The sequence below is a fragment of the Pan troglodytes genome, chromosome 4 (genome assembly GCF_028858775.2).
Source record: "Pan troglodytes isolate AG18354 chromosome 4, NHGRI_mPanTro3-v2.0_pri, whole genome shotgun sequence".
In the NCBI taxonomy this organism is placed as follows: domain Eukaryota; kingdom Metazoa; phylum Chordata; class Mammalia; order Primates; family Hominidae; genus Pan; species Pan troglodytes.
In genome coordinates, this window is record NC_072402.2 from 111,930,931 (window position 1) to 111,953,804 (window position 22,874).

Below are 22,874 nucleotides of genomic sequence, written 5' to 3' on the forward strand. Positions count from 1 at the left end.
GATAACACATCTCCCTCTTCCTTGGTTTCTCTTTTTTTTTTTCTGTTTCAGTTTCTTCTTCTTTTTTTTTTAATTCAGTACATCCTCCAATAAATTGTCAAGAAAGAGTTTATGAGTGGTTTTTGTTTTGTTTTTGTGATTTTATAATTTGCATTCCTGAAATGTCTTTATGTTACCCTCACATTTAGTTGATAGTTTGGCTAAGTAGAGAATTCTGGTAAAAAATCTATTTCCTTCAAAATATTGAAAGCATTTTTTTTTCTTTCTTTTTCATTCCCAGCAATGGCTAAGTCTGTTGTTATGATCTTCAGTCCATTGCATGCAATTTTTCTTATTATTGCCGTTGGTCTTGCTGTCTTTGAAAGTTTTAAGGATTTATCTTTGTCTCCATGGTAGCTTTCATTATTCCTGTTGTAGGGAGAAGAGAGGAAAAGTAGAACAGTTGCTTAAGACAGCACAAGTAGTAACCTCTACTATATGAATTGAACCCAAGTTCAAAGCTCTTGTTCTCTGTACTGAACTGCTTCACAAGAAAGAGTTCGAATAGAAAGCTTCAAATGAGACATCAAGTCCCCACAACACTAACATTTATTGAGTGTTTACCCAGCCCTGAGCTAAGTGCTTCACATACATTACCTAATTTCATCCTCACAAGAATCCTAGGAGACAGGTTCCAGCCCCAATTTATAGATGAGAAAGCTTAGCCATGGAAACATCACACAGGCAGCAAGAGAAAGTCCTAAATACATAATGTCAGGATTCTAGACCAGGGGTCAGCAAACTTTTCCTTAAAAGGGTAATTAGTGAATAGTTTCATATGCCATAGCTTCATATGCCATTAGTAAATAGCTTCGTATGCCATACAGTCTCTGTTGAAATTACTCAGATATGTCATTGTAGCATGAAGACAGCTATAGACGATGTATAGAGAATGAGCATGGTTGTGATGCAATAAAACTTTGTTTACACAAGTAGATGACAGGCTTGATTTGGCCTGTGGGCTATAGTTTGTCCACCCATGACTTAGATGATGATAATTTTTTTATTTTTAAAAAAGCAGAAATAATGAACACCTGGTAATGAAGCTAAATTCTGCTCCAGCCAGATTGATTATTACATTCTTGGTACTAGGCAAACACTCAACTAAAGCATGGGCATTTCAAAGCCCCAGAGGAAATAGCTAGGTATCGAAAATTGACTAAGAGGAAAAAGTTGACAAAGGTAAGGGTAGATTCTAGTAGCACTGGTGCTTGAAGAAGAGGTGGAGGACTCCCCACAATTCCTGAGGTTTTTTCCTGTGTTCATTGCTGTGTTCTTTTGGGTTCCCCATATGGCTCAGATGCCTTCTTTCAAAGAATGAAATAATGAAAATGGATTAATGGGACCATAATCAATAGTTATAATTTGGCCAAGATGAAACTACAACCTGAGTGCCTTTCAGTCATCCAAGACCTAAATAAAACAAACAACGAAAAACAACTTTCCCTGAGCGAAAATTTTAAAAGCAACCTCAATGTTAATCGAAAAGAGTAATTTAGTAAAGCCATCAATGAATAACTTTTAGGTTATACTCATGTGGTTTTGGTAAGAAGAAACAGGTAGTATCATTGGTTCCAAATGAGTAATATAGTCTGGTATTATTTATTTGGAACCAAGATCAGAGGAATTGTTTACTTGTTACCTCCACAAAACCACAGGCTTAGGAGGGAGGAGGAGTGTACTGATTTGGTGACAAGAATGTTTTGCTTTGTCAAGAATATAACTTGAATAGGCTTAATGAAATATTTTCATTTGTCAAAAGGACTTGGTTCACAGTTCGTGTTTGTATTGTATAGGAAGCCAGCAAGATAGCAATCATTTAAGATTTTATTCCTACTAGAATATAGAGTTGTCAGCTGTAACCAGGATCCAAAGCTCAGGATAGAAGCCATAATCACTTTTATCTTTTCTGCCACAGTGAATGATAAGAAAATTTCTAAAGGGTGAATTTAAAGCAGAAAATTTGCTTTATAGTAAGCTGGGAGTAAGAAACCAGTAGCTAGATAAAGAATAACAAAGGAGAGTTACTTTTTTTCATTGTGAAACATATTCCTTATACTTGGTGACACAGAACCCTTTGAGCTTGTTTGTGGACTAACACTCTAAGGCAGGAAGGGATCATGCTTGACTCCAGGCTTTGAAAAACAGTTGTCTCCTTGCTATAGTTAAATCAATAAATCAGGGTAGAACCCAAGACATAAAATTATGCTACAAATCGGACACCCCTTTTGCATTCCCTCCTTGAGCCACTCTCTGCACATCGAAATTTTCACTGTGTGTTTCTGCATTGATTACTCCGTGGACACCTGCCTCTGGGAAGAGACAAGATGGCAATAATCGACTGTTTTCTTATAACTAAATGAACATCACCTGTAGCCTCCACATTATTTAGAAAATAGTTCTGTAAATAATTTTTGAAGCTCCTTTTGCACCTTTATGTTAGAAAGTAGGTATAAATTTTCTGTCTGGGCCAAAATTTGTCAGCAGTTTTTAGTACCTAGAATAAGACTAAGAGATAAATACATCCTAGTTCTCTACCACATTGAATTAAAAGCATTTTAATGAACTAGCCGATTACCCAAAGTATCCTCAGGGACAAATGAGTATTTGGTTTCTTAAAAAATTATAATATAGAACTCAACATATTTTGTGTAAAAGAATGTTAGCTTTCATCTGGTAAATTTACTTCAACTGGAATTCTCCTTTCTATGGTTTCCAAAGGTTTTTAATTTAATAACTCACTTTTCTTAATCAGTGATTTTCTGTTTCTCTCATCAGTCCAACATTACTACACCAAGAAATGAAAACAGTTTGGAATTTCAACAACATGAGAAACAATGAAAAACAAAGTAAATTATTTCCTCATTTTTTTGTCTGAGAAACATATGTGTGGTATTTACATTGGACTAACGTAGAAGATAATTGACATTAACATATGGCTCTGCAATCAGTGACAGCTATGGATGCTTAATGGATTTGAATCAGTTGTTAACACTTTGGGAAAATGTAGGTTGGTGGGTCTCAAAAGTGTAATCCCTGAAACCATTATGTATACCCATGAATATTATGAGGCATCTCACAATGTTGTCATTGGACCATGTGAATCTGAAGTTCTTATGTAAAGGTAAATTTATGAGCTTCACTCAAGATTTTTTTAAGTAAAATCATTAGAATTTATCAATAGATACAGAAAAAGCATTTGATAAAATCCAATATAAACACTCTCAGCAAACTGGTAATAGAGAGGAACACCCTTAACTTGGTAGAGAATATATACGAAAACCCCCCAGCTACCAACATACTCAAAACTTCCCCACTAAGATCAGAAACAAGGCAAGAATGTCCCTTCTCACCACTTATTTTCATTGTTGCACTGGATGTTCTAGCTAATGCAATAAGACAAGAAAGGCAGTAAAAAGTATAGAGATTGAGAAGACGGAAATAATACTATCTTTGTTCACAGATGACGTGATTATCTATGCAGAAAAAAAATTTTTAAAACCTTCCTGGGACTAATAAGCAATTATAGCAAGGTTGCAGGATACAAGGTAAATACACAAAAGTCAATTGCTTTCCTATATACCAGCAATGAACATGTGGAATGTGAAATTTAAAATGCAGTACCATTTACATTAGCATCAAAAAATAAAATAATTAGGTATAAATCCATCAAAATATGTATAAGACTTGTATGAGGAAAGCTACAAAACTTTGATGAAAGAAATCAAATAACTAAATAAATGGAGAGATATTCCATGTTCATGAATGGGAAAACTCAATATCATCAATACATCATTCAATTTGATCTAGAGATTCAATGCAATCCCAATTAAAATCCTACTAAGTTATTTTGTGGATATCAATAAACTAATTCTAAAGTTTATATGAAAGAATCAAAAGACCCACAACAGCCAACACAATACCGAAGAAAAACAAAGTTGGAAGACTGACACCACCTAACTTCAAGACTTTAAATCTACAGTAATCAAGATAATCAAGTATTTGCAAAAAATAGACAAATACATCAATGGAACATACCAGAAAGTCCAGGGGAAAAAAATCGCCACATAACTGTAGTCAACTAAGCAAATATAGTCAAGGAGGAAAGACAATAGAATGAAGTGAAGATAGCCTTTCAACAAGTGGTGCTGTAGCAACTGGACATTCACATACAAAAAAAAGGAATCTAGACACAGACTTTACATGGTTTACCTAAATTAACTTAAAATGAATCACCTGTCTAAATGTTAACACGAAAGTATAAAACTTGTAGGAGATGACATAGGACAAATCTTTTATCACCTTGGGTATGGTCATGGCTTTTTAGGTACAACACTAAAGGCGTGATCCATGAAAGAAAGAATTGATAAGCTGGACTTCATTAAAATTAAAAATTTCTGCTCTGAAAATGACACTGTCAAAAGAAGAAAAAGAGAAGCCCAGACTGGAAAAAACATTTTTAAAAGACACATCTGATAAAGGCCTGTTATCCAAAACATACAAAGAACTTAAAATTCAACAATAAGAAAATGACCAAATTAAAAAAATGGGCAAAAGATCTGAACATTACTTCACCAATGAAGATACAGATGGCAAATTAGCATTTAAAAAGATTCTTCATATCATGTATCATAAGGGAAATGCAAATTAAAGCAACAATGACATACCACTACACAAGTACTGAAATTGTTAAAATCCAGAATGCTGACAATACCAAATGCTGACAAGGATATGGAGCAACATTCATTGCTAGTGGGAATACAAAATGTACAGCTGCTTTGGAAGACAGTTTACTGGCTTCTTACAAAACTAAACATAGTCTTCCTATATTACATAGTAGTTGTGCTTCTTGATATTTACCCAAAGGAATAGAAAAGTTCTGTTCACACAAAAACCTGCACATGGATGTTTATAGCAGCTTTATTCATTCATAATTGCCCAAACTTGGAAGCAACAAAGATATCCTTCAGCAGGTGAATGGGTAAATAAACTATGGTATATCCAGACAATGGAATATTATTCAGTACCACAAAGAAATGAGCTATCAAGCCATGAAAGGAAGTGGAGAAAACTTAAAATGCATATTACTAAACTGAAGAATCCATCTTCAAAGGCTACATACTGTATGATTCTAGCTATGTGACATTATGGAAAAGGTAAAATTATGTAGACAGCAAAAAGGTCAGTGATTTTCAGGGTTGGCACAAGGGACAGATGAATAGTTAGAGCACAGGGGATTTTCGGGGCAGTGAATTACTCTGTTTAATGGTGGGCATATGTCATTATACGTTTGTTCAAAACCATAGAATGTACATACCAAGAGTAAATACTAATGTAAACTATGGACTTCGGGTGATAATGATGTTTCAGTGTGGGCTCATCAATTGTAACTAATATACCACTCTTGTGTGGGATGCTGAAATCGGGGAGGCTATGCACATGTGGGGCTAGGTGTACATGGGAAGTCTCAGTACCTTTGAAGCAGGATATTTCTCTGACACCTTCATGGGACTTGTGACACGGTACCTTGTTCACTCAGCCTACCACTCTCAACTCCTCATGGGAAGGAGCATGTGAGCAAACAAGTGCAGGAACCAGAGCAAGCACTTTTGGGAACTGGCAGGAACAAACTCCATTTACTTGGCTCACCATGCTCAACTCCTTGTGGAAGGGAGCAAGTAGGTAAGCGAGTATGGGATTCAGCCAGCTGCTTTTGGGCACCAGCGGGAGTGAACTCTTTGCAGGCCCTGCAGCAGCATCCAGGCAGGGGTGCCTGTGACTCTTGAAGCCCCAGAGGGCATGTGTTACAGTGCTATTTTAGCTCTGCCATCCATGGCTGACTTAAATGTTAAAAGCTTAGTAGGCCCTTTGCCTTTTTGTGTGAGGTGGCTGCCCTCCGCCAGCAAGGACAAAGGGTCAGTGTGACAGCCTTTTGTATCTGCACTCATGGCTCCCAAGATCTTGTCTGGTATCCAGGAAAAATGAGGTCACCCAAACAAATTGAAGGACGGTAAATGTGGGGGATTTTATTGCCAATGAAAGTGGCTCTCAGCAGGAAGGGGAGCTGAAAAGGGTACGGGGTGGGTAGGTAATCCTCACCTGAAGTCCACCTGTCTCTGGCCAGATTCTTCTTTGAAGTTAAACTGTCAAGGTGTCCATCTGAAGTCAGGTTGCTTCTCTCCAATGTCCAGCTGTAATCTCATCTACCAGCTGAGTCTGGGGTTTTTATAGGCACAGGATGGGGCAGGGAGGGGCCATAAGTGCTTTAGGAAGATGTAACATTCAAGCAGGAAATCAGGGCTATAAGTTCTCACTTCGGGCTGTGGTTGCAGGCTTTTTGGCTTGAGGGTGGGGTTTTGCCAGGGATCTGCCCTTTTCTGCCTAGAATTTCTCTGCCCTTGTCCCTATCATCTTCCTATCAGTTTTACTGCAAATCTAAAATTAATCTTTAAAGTCTATCAAAAATAATCAAAAAATAAAAATAATTGGGATAGCATCTATAGATAAACTGTATGTTAAGCATCAGCATACTTTTTCTGTGAGGGCCAAACAGTAAAAGTTTTAGGCTTCGTGGGTCAAAAATTGTCTTTGTTGCATATTATTCTATATTTCTTAAGCAATCATTAAAAAATTTAGAAATAATTTTTAGTTTACAGACCTTAAGAAAAAAACAGGTAGCAATTAGAAAAACTGGTCGTGTAAAACAAAGTTCTGAATGCTAATGTTGCAAGCCAAACCTATAACATATCTTAGGACCACTTCTTGGCTTAACAAATAATACATTAGAAATGTGTATTTGAAACTTCTAATTAAAATGGTATTGCCAATTGATATATTAAGAAACACCTCCCTCAACACTTTCAAGATAGCAATGCTGGAAAAAATATTTAAAAATATATATTTAAAGTATCTAAATGCTACTTTACCATGGTAATGGGCAGGAGAGAGGAAAAAATCTAACCCAAGAAGATTAAAGCCAAATTTTATGAAATAGGGCCAATAAACTCAATAATCAAGTAAATTATCCAAAGAAATACAAATACTAAAGCAGTTTTTCAAAAACTATTTGTAAAATAAGTATTTTTAAAATTCTGAAAGGGATACAGAAATTTTTTTTTAAAAAGAGAAAGGAATTATGAAATACAAACAGACAAATGAGACTTAATACCAGGATTAGCAGAAAAGGAGCCAATTAGAAATCCTGGCATTGAAAATTATGGTCATTTTAAAATTAACAAGTGAACATGGCTAAAGAGATAATAAATAGCAAGACACAGAGCAAAACACTGAGGCTGAGGCAGGAGAATTGCTTGAACCCAGGAGGTGGAGGTTGCAGTCAGCTGAGATCGTGCCACTGCACTTTAGCCTGCCTGACAGAGCTAGACTCCATCTCAAAAAAAAAAAAAAAAAAAGTTAAAGTCAAGTTAAAGACTCAGATCAGAAGATAGGTCGAAAAGTTCCAACATATTCCTGGTATATGTTCAAATAAGAAATGTAACAATGGAAAGGGGCAAGATTTGAAGAATTAATGAGAATTTCTTCTGAATTGAAGGAAGACAATTCTCATACAGTGACCCAAGTAGTAAATATGCTAGTAAAAATAAATTCAACGCTGTATGCATTATAATATCACCACTATCCTATATGACACGTTTATGTGAAATAGAAAACAGTGCCCTCTGGCAGATGCTGTTCTTTAATTTCATGACTTGAGTGAGTGTCCCATGGCCTGGTTTTCAGCCCCCACTTGCTTGCTTAGCTGTATTCCTTTGTACAGGGCAAGAATTACACAAGTGCACATGGATAGGCCCTAGGTGCAAAGTGATAGAATCTAGGAATTGTTTTAAAGATTTTCTACAAAAGAGCAATAATTAAGCTGACTGTAGATGTTTTTATTACTGACAATATATGCTAGGAGGTAATAGAATAAAGTTTTTAAATGCCAAGGAAAAAACTCAACCTCAGATTATACAATACAAAGCTATTATTTAAAAGAGAGAATGAAACAAATTTTGAACAAAGACTAATATAATTTACCTCTTACAGATTCTTGCTGAGAGAACTACAAAAGGATGGACTCCAGCAAGAGGAAAAATGAATCTAAGGAATGGAGTGGGATATAAGCAATAGCAGTGAGTAAAAATAGTAGTAAAATATGTACATTTAGTTCTAATATAAATCAGTGATTTTATTGAAAACAAAAGTTAGGTCAGCTGAATTTATTTCAACTAAACTATCTGCCTATAGTTTAAACTATTTTCAGTTTAGTGATTCATTCTTTTTTATGTATTACCTGCCTATTTCTCTCACTAGCCCACCACCACTGCATTAAGAAAACATAATAGGCACACAAAAATATTTCTCCAGTAAACAAATGTATTTTCATTTGAATTTTAAGAATAGTTTTTGATGAGAGATAGCATTTTGGTGAGATTAAGTATCAGAAAATATGCGTAGTTTTAGCTCTACTTTTAATTAATCTTTGTTCTGGAACAAAATACTATAGCTTCTTTCGACCCTGTTTTCTCATTGAAACTGAGGATGATGAAATACACCTTACTAATTCACCAAGAAGTTGAGGTTAAAACAAGTTAACGTGCATGGCTAGATAATATGTTTGAGATTTATTTTTCTTTTACTTATATGCCTCATTGTCTAGTTGCCAGATAAACATTTAATGCTTCAGTGAAAGTATATCCAAAGCAGAATGCAAAAATAGTTTGCAAGGTCTCCTGTAGTTCCTTTCAAAAAATTAAGCAAGGAATAAAAAGGGGAGTAAATGAGGGGGACCAGAGAAAATCTAAGGACGTAAGCAGGGTCCTCTCAGCAGGAAGCTGTAAGACCCTAGTAAACAATATTTGCATGGTATCGTTAGGCACACTGTACCAAAGGCAGCCTCAAAAATATTTTTTTGATGTGACTGTTGCCTAGAACTACCATACCAGAAGGGGCTTCATGGACAGGCAATGAATATCAAAAAATTGAACTAAGTATTTGAGGGCCTTCCCCAAAATACTTTAGGGCTATATTTGATTCTGAGACCATGAAGTCATTAGGGGATTGATATGTGAATGACAGTGCTCAAGAATGGCAAGCTGCATTTTTCATCTATCTCAGTGTGCAAATAAGTTGATTTGAAAATTTGCGAACTATACCATATTATCGGATGGGAATGTCAATTATTCCTCAATTAAGCTGTGGGTTTGGCACAATTTCAGCGCAGGGAATCATATCCCTTGTTTGTTTTTACCATAAGACAGTGATTAAAAAAAAGAAGCTGAATGAGACATTAATGTTAAAAGTTAGGCTTTTGGTGAAAGGTGATCTTGGTCTCAAAATAGGCATTCACTTGGTACTTCCTAATAAGTCAGCTGTTTAAAAAGTCCAGGTTCTGTGTATGCTGTGTTACCTTTTCATCTGCAGTTTTTGATTATTGAAACTGGTGGTGTGACTACTTGCTGTGAGTGAGCTGCCACAGAATGTATCTGTTTATATTTAAACGCTTAATCTTAGGGCAGCAGATGAATGCCATCTCTCATAATCTCTATTGAGGTCTCTTCTGCTTTCATGCTGTCCATCTTTCTGACTACTAACAGTCAGTAGCATTCATTGATTTTCTACAAGACAAAATGTAAACCTAATAAATATTTTTTGTGTTCTTGCACTACATGTTTAAAAGAAGATATATAATTTAGGTCAAGAGTTAAAGAAATATCAATACCTGGGCACAAATACATGTCAATTGATAGCATCCATGGTTTGACACTAACAGTTTTGAAGGTCTGCATGGAAAAGTAACCCATGGAATGAAATGATTTCCAAAGACATACAGTGAGGATTCTGATTCTTTGCAGCTTCAGAAAAACTTGTTTGGAGAAAAATCTTTTGGAAATGCTTATTTTCCCTTTCAAAGTCATCTTGAACTGCTTTGAGATTATGACCAAGAAGGAGACCCATATCTGTTTTTCTTTAGCCATATTTGAAAACATTTCAGTAAAATATATAAATAATATATGATGATCATTTTCACATTTAATAAAATTAATGGTTTTGAAATTAAGACAGGAGTCTCCTTGGGCATGCACAGACAGCCAAAATAGACAGGGAAGTGTATTTTTCAGAGTCCAGTTAGGCGATAGAAACCACAGCAATTGTTTTTACAAGAGAATTTAATACAAAGAATTGTCAGCCAGGAATTGACAACCTGAAAAAAGACAACACTACATCTTTCACAGAGCATCTATAAGGCTGGGGAATAAAAGGATGAGGCTAGGGTTGGTTTTTAAAGTTTAGAAGCTTGGATGAAGGACTCAATGAACTAAGACGAACTTCTGAGGAAGGGGTGTTGCTGAGTTGTGATGCTGCCTCAGAAATGCAACAGAAGGGCTGTGTGGGGCTAGGACCCAAACCTTTGAAGAAGGGGGCCCCATTTGGCAGCACCTGGGGCCTGTGAGGGGGCAGAACAATGTTGGTTCTATGGTTGTTGAAAAAAATGCAAACTAGAATCAGTTGTACTATTGGAACAACTAGCTACTACCAGGGTGAAACAGTGTTCAGTGATGCTGAGAACAGGAAACAAAACAGGAACAGGAAACAGCCTAGAGGGAAAGTATTCTTTCTCTCTCTTCTAGCATTTTAATATCTCTCTCTGGTGCCCCCTTTTGGTAGAGCCTAATAGTAATTCAGCTGACCACAGAACTGTGGTTTTCAGAGTCCCAGTCCAAAAGGTAAAATAAGGAAAAATGGATTTGAATCGAAGAGACGATAGCTTAACAATGAATATGGGGAAAAACAAAATAAAACTTACTTGTTTTGCCTGCCTTCTCTATTATTATTTCATCAGGGATATGTTCAATACTTTTGGTTTTCCATATTTTAGATAAAAGTAACCATTTTTTAGAAAATATTTTTTCTTGCTGAATTAATGGAGTGTGAAAAGAAAGTAGTTGAATAAAGGTTGATAGCTAAACATATGCATGTATTTTCCACAAGTCTTTTAAGATAGCTTAAATATATTTTTTAGATTCTAAATCTTAATTATGTAATGAAAACTAATTCATGACAGGAATAATTAGGGAAAAGAACATGGATTTGCTTCTTGCAGAAGAACACTATAGAAAAGGCAGAGCACAAAAGAAAACAGAATCCCGCTGGAGATGTGGGAGTGATCTCTGGAGAACTCTAAGCCCAAAGTCAATGAATTCAAGGCAGGTGAGGTTTCTGGAACATTGGGCTCAGTAGTAGTGTAATTATTTTCTGAGCCTGAGAACCAGTCAGCCTCCCTTTTCTTCTCCGGTTGTGCTGAGCCATGGGCTGTTACAGCTTGCCATCAAGATAAAGTGAAGAGTGTAGGCTTTGAGGCCTGATGAGTTAGCTCCTTAGAATGCTGTGACATCCAGGGTGTCTGTTCATGTCTTTTGCCTATTTTTTGATGGGGTTGTTTTTTGCTTGTTCAATTGTTTGAGTTTCTTATAGATTCTAGATAGTAAAACTTTCTAATTCTAGATAGTAAAACAGTGATGCAGGAACAGAAAGATGACCAGACAAGCAAGAATTGCCTGAGAAAATCTATCCCTATAAGGAACAGTCATCAAATTCAACAAATAGAAGACTTTATACCTGAAAAGGTTATTTGACTAAATACAAAGTATTTTAAAAGCTTTAATTGATATCGAAGAAAGGATGTAGTATCTATAAAAAGTAAGGCATTATGTGAAGAATGTAGGTAACTTTGTAATTTAAATATGGTGGTAGAAATTTAAAGATCTCATTAATTAATTTAAAGATCTAATTAATTCTCTTAAATCCAAAAATAGACACAACTGATGAGTAGCAAGTCAAAGGTTTCTCCATTATGGAGACTAAGACAGATATTAAAAATGATGGAAAATTTATATTATATAGAAGAAGCATCAAGAAGGTGCAGTGTGTCTGTTTTCTAAGCATTCCAAGCACATAGAACAGAAAAGGTGGAATAGAAGAAATAATCACAGCAATTATTTATAAAATATTTTCAGAGTGAAACACCAATTACAAGTCACCAGTGGATTAAGTAACAAAAGACACATATATTTGTTTGTTGTGTTCAGTGATATATCTCTAGCACACAGAACAGTGCTTGATACATAGTAGGTGCTCAATAAATATTTATCAAATGAATGAATTAGTCTAAGCATAAAAAGGCAAATTTTGAGAACACCAAGGATAAAGAAAAAAATCCAAGTTATCTACAAAGAAAAAAAAAGAAAATCAAATTTTTATAAGACTTACCAAAAAGAGATTCTAAAAGGGACAAAATTTCAGATTCTGAGGGAATTGATTTTGAACCTAAATCCTTATAGCCAGCTACATTAGCATTTAAGTATGAATATAGAGTAAGACTTAACAAACATGCCAAAATTCAGAAAGATAATCATCCACGTATTCTGTAAAATGAATATTTAAGCTTGTCCTTTGGCAAAACAAAATGAATTGAAGAGGGACATAGATTAGTGAGCAAATAAATCAATAAAGCATGTAGTGAAATTCATACAACTGTGGTTTATTGAAAACAAAGAACTATCTGGGACTAAAATCCCCAAAGATCTCACCAGAAGAAATAGTGAGTCAGGGGTTAAAGGAAGAGCAGAGTGGGAAATACCAGGTCGAAAGAAGAGAAAGCATTCCTGTTTTCTTCAGTAGGTTAGTATACAAATACATTTAATTAAAAAAAAATACGTTTTAACCTAAAGGAAACCTTAGATTAAATGTTCTTAAAATGCAGAGTACATATACTCCTTTAGAGTGTTTTATTTTTTTCAATATTGAATCACATTATATGAGCAATTTTAGCATTGATAGATACTGGCAAATTCTCTGCAGTACAGTCTATCAATTTATATTCTAACAACAGTTCTTTAAAAGTGATTATTTCCTATACCTTCACAACATTTGATATAATTGTTTTTCCTCAATGCTATCATATTATGCATATGATTTTGCCACTTGCCATTTATTTTAACAATGTGTCATAACCATCACTTGAGGTCAGTAAAAAGAGAGATCTAATTCATTTTTTAAAATAGGTGCATAATGTTTTATAGTAGCTGTATTTATTCTGATTATGCAAATTTTATTGTTGTCACTATTGTTAATAATAAAAGTTATTAAGCAACTGTCATGTAAAGAAATATTGGCTGGATGCAGTAGCTCATGCCTGTAATCCCAGCACTTTGGGAGGATGAGGCAGGCGGATCACAAGGTCAGGAGATCGAGACCATCCTGGCTAACACGGTGAATCCCATCTCTACTAAAAATACAAAAAATCAACCGGGCATGGTGGTGGGCACCTGTAGTTCCAGCTACTTGGGAGGCTGAGGCGGGAGAATCCCTTGAACCCAGGAGGTGGAGCTTGCAGTGAGCTGAGATTGCGCCATTGCACTCCAGCCTGGGCAACAGAGCTAGACTCTGTCTCAAAAAAAAAAGAAATATTGATGGGTCAAATAACAAATGAGTATCTAATTTTTGTGGATTACCCTTTGATTTTTTTCATATAGTGGATTAAATAGCAAAATACTTCTGTGTCTTTTGATTAAGCTGTTTATTTTCTTGACCACTCAGTCCAAAAGACTATTTTAATTCACTCATATTTCTTATTACTGTCTGAAAAGTTTTAATCATTTATGTTTTTCTGGTATCTTACTTTGTTCACCTCTAAAATGTACACTCTTTTAGGCAGGGACTTTGACCAACTTGCTCTATGCCCGATATTTATAGCAGTTAATAAGCGAATGAAAGAATGAAGGAATGAGTGAGTGCCAATGTCTTCCTATCTACTTACTTTTGTTTTTGCTGTTCTCACTCCTAAAAATATAACCTGTCAAGTTGTATTTACTCTTCAACACCTAGTTCCAATTCCTTTTTATTCATAAAGCATCCCTAGATCCGCTTGCTTAAAGAAGTGGCTTTCTCCTTTACTCATGCCCTACAGTACCCCGTACTGTTGTACTCTTACTCTTACCCCCTTCTGGCTTCCACCTTAAAAACATCATTAGTTGCCCATACAACTTGTTTTCTCAGTAGATTATAAATTCCTTGAAGACAGAGCCTATGTCTGTTCATTTTTCTGTCCTCCAGAGCACCATCATTGTGCCTTGCACTTGACAGAATTTTTAATTGAATTGAGTAATTACCATAAGTACCTTAATGCTTTTCATAGCAGGCTTAGTGGAAAAGTAATAAAATTTGAAATCAGAAAAAAAGTATGAAACCTAGTTCTTTCACTCTTAGCTGTATGATATTATTTCTGAATTAAGCCCATGTACCCTTTCCTCACCTGTAAAGAAGGCTTATAATTCCTAAATAGCAAGGTTGCAGTGAAGAGTAAACATTAAACATATACATGTAAGGTAAGCATGAAGAGTATATATGAGTATATATATATAGTAGGTGAATATATGTTGGGACATAGAAGGTGAATATATGTTGATTCATTCCTTCATTCAGTAAACATTTGAGTGCCTACTGTGTGCCAAACAATGAGTGATGATGATGACTATGATGATGATGATGATGATGAAAGAAGAAGGAGATGATGATGAAGTTCCAAGCTTTAATTGAATTCCCATTGATGAATGCTTATAATTTGGTGAATGATGAAAAACAATGACATAGATTTGGTGTTCAGGTATTAAGGAACAATAAAATTTCAGTCTTGAGATGTCATTTCAGTTATTAGAATCAAATTCTCTTTCAACTGAAAAATTAGTAAATATAGACTCCCTTTTTAATATAAGTCTCAAAAGTGAAGAACATCTCATTTACTTTTGAGGTTCTGTTACATGAAGTAAACAATAGATTTATGTAACAGCATGTAGAGTAGAAAAAAAAGTCTTGAATATTACATTTATGAAAATAATAAAAGGAAACTAAGTTTCACAACTGCATTTCAAATTTAAAAATATTGTCAACCAAACAGATTTTAAAAGCAGACAGTTTAAAATGTATAACTTTTAACCATCTATCTAATTTTTTGAAATAAAATAGTTTTATTATGATGTAGTCTGCTTCTGGGAAAAATGCAGTAATATCAGTAACTGGGAAAAGCTGGAAAATTTTTATTGAAACACAGAACTAAAATTGTGCCTGAAATTGCAGTTACACTAATTTGCTTTATGTTTCTCCATTTCTGATATATAAGTTGAGCTTTCTCACTCAGCCCCTTACTTGAAAAGTATGTATTCATGATTTTCAGATTATGACTTCTTCATAATTTTATTAGAAGTTGAGAAAGTTCAGAATGTTGTCAGTCACATACATGATTTTTTAATAGTGGCTTTTGGATTCTTATGATGTAAGGTTTGTATCATGTTTTTCTGTTACACATAAAATTTGTCATTTATATTTTCTCCTTAAAAGCGTTTTGCTTTCAAAAATAAAAGACAATTATAGCAATAAATCATTGCTTTCATGGCATATTACCTAATGATTCTACTATTTTAAAAACATTAGATTGTTTCTGAATTTAACAGTAAAATAGTTCAAAGAGTAATTAACTTAATTTGCTTATTTAAATAATTGTGTTGATTAATTAGTTAGGTTAAATTAAAGGATGGAAGCAGTAAAGCTATAAAATTTATGATTGTACTAAAAATTAAAACAAATTTGATTATTTTTCAGAACTTTAGGCAAAGATATTTTCCATTATGTTACTCAGTGCTCAGTTTCATAGAGAGTCATATGATAATGATTTCTTCTGGAATTTTAATTTCTGGAAAATGTGTCTATCTCCTGAATTACTAGCTTGTTCTCTTTTATTATCTAGTAAGATCCCTGCTATTTTTTTTTAACATTTTCTTTTTTGCTTTTATTATCTAGGAGCTCTCAATTTTTAACTTAGTATTCAGATACAACAATTATATCTCCCCTGGCCTGATTATTTTCTCCTTATTCCTAAAAGACTCTTACTTTTATCTTTATATTAACTATCTTGCATGTTCTTGTTTTTCAAACATAAGTTCCTGAAATTCTTTCAAATGTTTGAAAATTCTAAAAGTTTTTCCTTAAAAAATTATGTTGGTGATTATTTGATTTAGTACACATCAGAGTACCAGGTTCATATATATTTGCTTTGTTTAAAAAATTAGATGTAAATATTAGTATGTATTTAAAATATATGTGTATTATAGATGTTAATATATTTCAAATACATATTAAAATTTACATACAATTTTTTAAAGAAAACAAAAGAAACCTTATTTTGTTCAGGTTTAATTATTGGGAAAAGTCTAATTACTGTTGTGGTACTAATAAGAAAAACAAGCAACTGGACCTTTGAAAATATGGCAATGTGGTGAAAATGGGACAAAGAGAAATAAGTCTCCAGTTTAGAGCCAGAAACAAAAGTATGGAAGGAGAGGCTGAAACAGAAACAAACCCTAGAAATGGACTTAAGCCTGCACTAGATGCATTGTACAGCTGGAACACACGTAACAGAAGCCTTTCTTTTTTTGCTTGGTTTGAATGCCAGGTCTATTAGATAAATACTCCAAACTGTTAAAACGAATAGACCTAAAGGTGAGAAATGGCTCAAACACACAATAGAAGTTAAGGAGCTTGACCTACAACTAAGAGATTGTATTATTTCTTTTGAGATATATTAGTAATTAATTTTGTCCTTTAAATGTATTTATTTATAACACAGGATTATAAAGGATAAGTTTAGATTAAGGATAAGTATTAGATTATAAAGGATAAGCAGGATTCTTCATTTCTGAGATACTGACGATGATAGACCCAAGGGGTAGTGATATTCTTATTTTAAAGTTCCTGGGAAAAATTTTGTTCTTTGATTTTAAGTGTGTTTACATGATGGTAGATGATACTGTGATCATTTATGCTGATAGTGATCACCATGGCCACATTTACTCATCTTTTACTTCTAAGATTTTTCTAACCCAAGTGTAAATTAAGTTTGCCAGTGACAGTATGAAAACTATGACAGCCAATTAAGGGAAAATTTAGGCTGTGCTGGGTGACTGAATTTTATGTAATTAGGAAAGGTAAATCCTCCAAAACCATGTCCATCACTAGATGACTTAATCACTTCTATCCTTTTCTTCAATTTCTGTCTTCCCATAAAATGCCTTGTTTTTTTTTTCTGTTAAAACCTTCTACTTGGCATTAGGCTGTTACAGGTAGACAGATCTGTGGGATAATTGGATTGGAAGCTATTAGCATCTGACTTGGCAAAAATCAGTTTAAATGAATTGAATTCAAAGCGTTGAATTCATTTTAAAAATATACTTTTAATCTACTGATTTTTTTAACTTTTGAGGCCAGTATTGATATTCTCAAGATAACTAATATTGCAAAAATTATGGGAATCCCAGTGTCCCTGTCCCACTGTTTGGGCCTGAGAATCTGTGACTTGGCTTCACTTTGATTGTTTCGAGTTGAAATAGAATGTGGCACATAGGAGTAAATTATTCAGGCAAGAGACTTCATTGAATAGAGGATTAATGGTCTCGTCTGAGTTAGAAATAGGATGAGAACAGGTCATGAGTCCTATTTACTCCACAATTTATAACATTAAATTTAATTCTAAATTAGTGTTATAAAATGTATAAAAATTAATGGTCCATCTTAAATCATATAGTACTTTCTTCTCTACCTTTCTAAATTATAAACATAACATTAAAAAATAAAAACTAAATAATCACTGGTAACCATCAGTAATATTTTAAGATTTGCATATTGCCTTCCAGTCTGTCCACATGTACTCCAGCCTTATAATTTCCTCTTTACAAGCAGGTCTTTTTATGTATTTATGAGAACATATACCTGCGTTCACGATAATGAGTACTTGGCAATATATCAGGCTTAACCAAAAGTTTTTCCAAATCTTACCTATTTTCATCTTTTGATGATCTCATTTGTTAAACTTTTAAATAAATAATCCCCATTGAATTGTCTTCTCTAGCTTAAAAAGTGTTGTTCTTTAACTTTGTGGTGTCAAAAAGTTTTATCTCAAAGTCCAGTTCCAATTTATTGATAATGATGGCATGGAACACTATACTCAGAATTCTGGGTTTTCCTAAGATGTCAGCAGTAAAGAGGTCCGTGATTGATTAGTGGTGCTGATCATGGAAGCAGGAGGGTGGTTTTGAAAGAAATAATGCTTATTACTGATTTTTGGAGGTAATTTTTTATATTGTTTCTTGTTTTAACAGATACAACAATAATTTAGTCTCTTGGATTTTAAAACTGGTTTTACTGCTTGCAACAGTCCTTTTATTAAGGTGATAGGCAACTTTGCATATTTGATCATGTTTTACATCTTGGTCAATTGGATACCTCTTCAGGTATATTAACATACAAATAACATATATTCTGATCACTCATATATATCTAAGGATGTATTTTGCCTTGATTCACAAAAAAGACAGCTTTTGTTTTTTGTTTTTCAGTAGGACCATAACACTCTCTCCTGATCATTTACATGTTTCTCCCTCGACTCTGTTTTATAATACGGTGAAAAAAGTCTGAAGCCAACTTAGTTTTGGTCTTTTGTGGGAAACCGCTTTCTTTTTCCTGAACAGATATATACAGAATTGTTTTGCACTTTTATTCTTATAGTGAAAAAAAATCAGAATTTTCTCCATTGTTATAGTTTAAAATTTTACCAATGGGCATATTTTAATCAATTAAGATTAACCACAATGAGAACACAATGAGACTTTGCAATTTGCTCCAAAAATATTGAGTGTGCTTTATCTTTGATTTCTTTTGTTCTAATTCTTCTTATCTTTAAGAAAACTACTTGTTTCCATTTTTCTTCTCTGTTCCCTATCCTCTGTATCAGTCATCTTCTCTTGCATTATTTTAGTTTTGTCCCATTCTTTTGAGTTCTGAGATGACACTTGAGCTTTTATTTTATATATACTTCATTCATTTACCATTCCTTAGAATCAACACTTCTTGCTATAGCCTTCAACATGAATTTTAACTTGGCTCTAGCTTTTTTTTTTTGGTTAGCAATTCATCCTTATATCATTCATTTGATTTTTTCCTCACCTAGTTATTTATAACAGTCTCCTTTTATTTCATAGCAACCATATTGTTTGAACTTTATTGAGGATATCAAACTGTTCCTGGAAGTTTTCTTCTGAATCCTACTCTAGATTATTTTCAGACATATCATTTATCTTCTGAATCTTAACCTTATTTGACAATGTTTTTCATAAGTCATATGTATTTTTTTCTGTCTCTCATCCTCAAACCATGTAAGATCAGAATTTCCAATAAACAGAGAAGACTGACCTTGTGCGATGTGCGATGGTAAATTTTTCTTCTCAGATGCAGGTTGGACTGAGACAGACATGCACAGTTTCCTTTTAACTTTACAATTCTGTTAGGATTTCATGTAGTGTATTCTTCTTTGCTCATGTGCCATTTTTCTTTGTTCTCAAGGGCCTTGTTATCCCGTTATATTGAACTAATGCAGTATATCAAGCAAAACATATTCCAAATGAATTTGGGGTATTTCTTTATTCATAGATCCTTCACCCAATAAGACACTGTTTGGAAGAACATTGTTCCAAAAATACACTGTGCTGCTTCCTTCACGGTTGTTGAGAATCTGCATACTCAGGTATATGTGTGTAAACGGGAGGTGGAGAGTGGAGAAGAGGGGAGTGAGGCAGAGTAGCTAGTGACAGGATTCTGCTTACTCTCGGGGAAACATTTAGGGAGCAGAGCAGGATGGCTGCCAACCTAGAGAGTTGTGGGCCTCCCTGGAACTGACTTAGAGAGCAAAACTTGATCAAAGGGAATGGCCTCTTTAAATCCTTTTGAAGATACTCTTCATTTGGTTAAGCAAGTTCAGTATGTTTTATGAGTTAGAGCTCAGAGAGGATTTTCTGTATCTATCTCCTTTAGCACTCAGTAAATTAAACATATTTATGTCCCGTTTTGGGGGCTATGGGAAACTGCTTTAACAGTTTCACAGTTATGCTTTCTGTGAACATGAATATTCTTTTGAAAGCTTTGTTTTCTCATCTCCCACATGAGAGCAAAGGAAGACATCTAGGAGGACATCATTTCAAAGTCACCTCTCTGAGCACCTCTGTGGCCTGAGGAAATTGTGCTTTCTCTTTCATAAACACATGATTAACCTAACTACCATTTGAGGCAAAGTAGCACAGTCACTGTCCTGAGCATGTTTATAAAATATGCAAATCCAACTTGTCCTTTGCTTCATTATTGCATCCATTATTTAGTTTCATTATAAAACATTTGAGGGTGAGAAAGGACAATTAATGCAATTAAGTTTCCGTGGTTTAAAAATTCCCTAATTTTAGTAAATGTTTTAATGGAACTTTAGCGTTAAAAATGATGAAATTCATCACCTTAATTATAACAGTGTCAAATAAAACAAAATAATTATTCGGAAAACTCAGATATTCTATAAATGAACACTGATTCATAAATGGAAAGCCTACTGTATAGTTTATACATTGGAAACCTATTTGTATAGTTTAGAACTATACATTAGCATTTGTTTAGAAACTATCCATTTATATTACCAACGTGTATACATGTGCTTTTGCTATGTTTCTGGGTGAACAGGTTAAGAAAGGAGATAGGAGTGAGGCTAAACTGTTCGTTTTTTAAAGGGCTTAAATCTCTAGTACACAATGTAGCTTGCTTAAAACATCACTGAAGATACATCACAAAAGTCTTCTTTTCCTTACTATCTACTTTGAGATTAAAATTTAATCAACATTTTCCAAGAAGCAATTAAGTCTCAGACCCTGTACTAATACTTTGATTTGTTTCCTAACACTCACAGCTGATGAGGAAACTGAGTATGAAAACGGCCGGATGATTTGCTGAAGATTACTCAGCTGGTTGGGGGAGAAAACTAGTCAGTGTAAGTGTGCTGTGCTAGTATTGAGGCTATGCAGCGATCAGTGAGAAGCATTTGAAGGCTGCCTACTTTAAACCATTCTGGTTCCATTTTATCTTCCTCCTTGGGTGAGGAGTATGTGAGTATATGTATTGTATATGTATATTTTAACAGCCATAATTGAGTGTGTCATATATACTTTTCTCCTCTTTAGGTTGTGGTAGTCCATTGTTATTCTTAAATTAGGCATCATTTACCATTTGCAGTCTTAGTTCTCCTAGAATAGTTCTTTGTCTTTCCAAAAGCTACCAATGGTGGCAGATAATGGCTAGATTTCTCTTCAATATCCAAACCAAACGTAGCGAAGTGTGTAGTTGGTGTACTTATAGAAGGAAAAGAAAATAAATTTTTCCTTCATTTTTTTGTCCTAAAATTTGTTTGGGTTTTTAAAGATTATGTTTTTTTTCTTTAGACTTTAGGCTTCGAATTCAATTACAATTCAATTACAGTTAGAATTGTGTTACAATTCTAGGTTCAGATCATATGCTCATCGTTGATCCACATATAGCTACTAAAATAATGAGTACTCATGAATCCAGAATCTAAAGTAAAAGCTATACTCTGGTTTCTCTTCAGATCCTATAAAGCTTTTGCCTTTTACTAAAGTAAAAGCTGAGATCTTGGAAATAATGACTGACATTAGGCCATATGTATGCCCTTCAACTGATTTTGCTGCCCCCCTTCATCCAGGCCAATATCATCCTGACTCCTGTGTTTATCATTAACGTGTTTTTCTTTCTATTTGTGTAATATATATTCATTGCTTGGATATATGTGAAATGTGAAATATTTTTTTCATTGCTTGTATAAGTATTATGTATATTACCTGTGTACATGTACACACATATATATATACACATACTTGCTTTATTTGGTGTTTATGGAAAAGGATACTATGCTATACGTAATATTTTGGGACTTAATTTTTCATAGTACTTTGCGAAGATTCATCATATTTTGCACGTTACTAGTTTATTCAATGTAACTTTCGGTAAAATATACCACATCATAGTCATCAAGCCTCCCAAGGAAAAACACTGTTCACAATAGGTTCATTCTGTGGTGAACAGTGCTGCTAAAATAGTCTTGAACATAAGTCTTGCTATACATGTGCAAGGGATTCTCTTGGGGATATATTTCTAAGAATGGAATATCTGGATCACAGGAGCTATGTGATTGTTCAGCTCTTGAAAATAAGACCAAACTGATTGCCAGTACGACAAGCAATTGTTGCAACACTCTCTCTCAAAAACTTCACCATCTGGTAGATTCAAACTTCCATCTCCTGATGTGGGTTGTCAAAATTCACACACACACACACACACACACACACACTCACACACACACTCACACACCCCACAGAAAAAAAAATGCCCTGGTTTTGCTTTCTATGTGTGAAAAAGAACCTACCTAGGCAAGACATGTAAGCCCCTAGAACTTCCAGAAACTGAGGGAATTGACCTAGATTAGTATCTTTCAAGCCATGTCCTGCAAGTGGCTTTGCTGTGTGTACCTATGCAGTTGTGGACATTGGAGACTATTTGGTACCTGAAGGTGGAGATAAGGTAGGAGGGAGAGAGAAGGCTGGGGCTTTAGTAGATCCCCCGCCATGACTAAGAAAGCAGCTTCACTTTTATCTCTAAATTTTTTTTTTATTTTACCTGATGAAAATCTTCTTTTGAAAAACACAATCTAAAGTTTGAAACACACTGGCACAGGCAATTTCTCAGGTCCCTTACTGCCCTAATGTTTTATGATTATGCATTGTATTATTTATGGTAATTAATGCTAGCTGCAAGTGATTAAAGCCCCAAATCTCAGTAACTTAGTCAACAGAAATTTATTTCTAACTCATATATAGCCTTCTACGGGTTGGGAGAGGCTTTAC

At 34.3% G+C, this 22,874-nt stretch overlaps 1 protein-coding gene across 2 annotated transcripts in view; it reads left to right on the forward strand.

Moving 5' to 3' along the window:
* KCNN2 (potassium calcium-activated channel subfamily N member 2) overlaps positions 1 to 22,874 on the forward strand; it is a 442,874-nt gene that overhangs the window by 157,112 nt on the left and 262,888 nt on the right. For both annotated transcript variants that reach the window (XM_063810585.1, XM_063810584.1), the window contains exon 2: positions 8,086 to 8,171. The gene's annotated coding sequence lies outside the window, so the exon portion shown is untranslated. The remainder of the gene's footprint in view (positions 1 to 8,085; positions 8,172 to 22,874) is intronic.